Source organism: Microtus pennsylvanicus, chromosome 2 (assembly GCF_037038515.1).
Source record: "Microtus pennsylvanicus isolate mMicPen1 chromosome 2, mMicPen1.hap1, whole genome shotgun sequence".
NCBI classification, from domain to species: domain Eukaryota; kingdom Metazoa; phylum Chordata; class Mammalia; order Rodentia; family Cricetidae; genus Microtus; species Microtus pennsylvanicus.
In genome coordinates, this window is record NC_134580.1 from 134,092,451 (window position 1) to 134,095,318 (window position 2,868).

Sequence of the window (2,868 nt, forward strand, 5' to 3'; positions counted from 1 at the left end):
CCTGCAGTCTTGAGGCCTGTTCTGAGACACACTGACTTTTGGGAACCAGGACCAAGGTGTGTGGATAGGGCTGCCATCCCTGGTACAGCTCGGTTGTGTTTGTGTCCTCTAGAGCTCTGGGAATCTTTGTGTTCTTTGCACATCTGTCACCTGAGGGTTTGCAGAGCAGAGCCGGTGACTGTGTCTTCTCAGGCCACCCGAGAGCAGTTTCCACTTCAGAAATTAGGGGATGGAGCCGTCTGGGCATGGAACTCTTTACTGAACCCGCTTAGGAGGAATTTGGGAGACCAAGAGGAGGGAGGGGCCTTGGTGACTAGACACGGTGCTGGGATGGATTGTGGGAAACAGATTTTTTTTTTTAATTTTTTTCCCCAACTCTCTGGTGCATCTTCCATTTGCTACGGAAGCAGGATTCTCCAAGTAGTCACTGGTGCCTGAGTGTGAGCCGCCAGCAACAGAAGAAAGTAGCCTGTGTTCCACAGCAGAGGAAGCCCTGTTGACTGAACACTGCTGAGCTATTGGGGGTGCCTGTTGCACAGCGTTGTTGAAGCAGAAATCCGGCAAATGCAGGCTCCTGTTTTCTATACTTCGCCAATTCCCTGGGCTCAGCCTATCACTAGATGTGTGGAGGTGAATGGCCCAAAGGAGAAGCATATTGTGGAAGACAGGCTGAAGAGAGTCACGTGGCTCTAGAAACCACTGACAGAGGAGGGTCCACGATGTGTGAAGAAGTACACAGATCCTTGGCTTACATGTCAGCTGTCCTTTGTGTAGCCCCGCCTACTCACATCACAGGGCAGGGTGCAGAAACAGAGGCAAGGAAGAAGAGAGTTTTAGTGAAGAATATTGGATTTAATATCCTGTGGTCCTGTGGGGGCATCTTCCTTTTTCCATGGTAGCTTCTGGTGATTTCTTACCTGTCTCTTCAAGGGTCCATGGGGCAAAGGTGAGCAGAATGGGCTTGGATTTGCTGATGGTACTCAGGCATTTGCCCTGTGGAGCTGGGGACACAGGCTTAGGAGGGAAACAGGGGGCTAGGCACAGGTTCGGTGATGCTCTAGGTTACTGTCTTGTGCCCAGGACAAGTGAGGTTACCTCTTGATGCCCGAGCCATCTACCTCTGCAGAGACCCAGCTCAGACTGTGAGGATGTGTGGCATTGCTAGTACTGTGGTGTATAGGCATCCATGCTGTGGGCCATAGTCACTCTGCACACATGCATGGTGTTTCTTTCTTTCTCATTCTTAGAGACTTTGAAGCCCTTGAAGCAGGTTTTGTTGAGTCCCGCTTTGATGGATACATCACTGTCTTTGTGTATTGGAATTCAAGAAAGTTTTGTCTTGGGGGAAAGGCTGGACAGTTCCCCGTTTACACCATGTTTACAATTTGTCTCGGAGCATCCATTTGTCTGGCCCAGGTAGATTTTAATCTTGTCCAGGGTAGCCAAATATAGTAGTTATGCACGCTATCCCCTACACGGCCACCTGAGGCACCCTTTCTAGGGTAGGTGATCTGAATTGCATCAAGAGATGTGGAGCATGACGATCCTGGGTTCTGAAGGAGTAGTGAGGGCAAAGGCCCCGAGGCAGGAAAGAATCGTGAGTTCAGGGAGCTACAGGAATGTTACTGTGACGGGGGGGTGGGGTGGGGGGGGTGGGTGTCGGACAGCTTCAGAAAGAACTAGAAGAACCTCTCTTTAGGGCTGAAGGTCTCTAGATGAATCCTTACCGTGGGGGCAGAGTGGTAGGAACTTGGGGTCAACAGCGCTAGGGGAAGCCTAGTAGAGTGTCAAGGCTCTTAATACTTCCATGGAATTACCAGAACATGTCCATAGGATTGCATACTACCTCCATCAAACAAGAGAGGTGCTAGCCCAGTACTTCAAGGCCATATTCTAGAAAGAAAAGTCAGTTTTGAGGGAACTGATGCTCCAGTAGTAATGGACTGTCCAGTCTCAGTCCTTTATGTCATAGATGTACTGGCTGGAGCTCTCCACACCATGATGCAGGGACCTGATGCCTTCCATCTTGTAGCTTCAGTATCCCTTACGATCACGGAGTCCTTCCTTTTCATGGGACAAACGGTGAGGAGGAGAGAGCTAGCTGTAGGATGTTTGCTAGGCCAGTCTTCTAGGTTACTTACTTTCTCTCATCCTCCACTCTGTGGAATCCACCTACTGGTCATATCCAGTTGCAAAATAGACTGGGAAATGTCTGGTGCTCTTCACATGGGTAACGGAGTCGGCTGAATACAGCAGCTCTTGCTATGAGCCTTTTCCTTTGGGACCAACAACAGCACTGGACAGCACACTGCCAGGCCCCTATCCTGACTAATGAAACCAGCATCCCTGGGTACAGTGCCTATATGATTGCAAGTATCCAGGACATTCCAGCATTAGCTCCCTGAGACTGGGTACCACTCATGTGCAGAGAGAAGCTTCCTGGACCATGTGGACCGTGGTTCCAGCAAGGCTACTCTTCCATGAGCTCACAGTCATCACAACAGGTGGCAGGCTACTCAGAAATAAGATGTTTGGCCCTGCTTTGGCAGTCCAGAGAAAATGCAGGCGGCTCGTTGGCTGCAGAGAAGAACTTGATGGCTCCTCATAGTTGAGAAGGAGAGGCTCTCCCCTGGTTCAGTCTGGAGTGGGGAGGATGGGAAAAGGTGATGCTTTCTCTTCTCAACTTGAGTGGAATTATAAGAGTCCTAGGAAACAGTGTGAGAACCTGCATGTATTCCATGCAGAGGAGTAAAAGAAGATGTGAGGGGGAAGGAGGAAAAGACAGAGATAGAGGGAGGGAGAGGGAGAAAGAAAGAGGAGAAGGAGGGAGAGAGGGAAAGAGAGAGGGGAAAAGAGATGGAGGGGAGA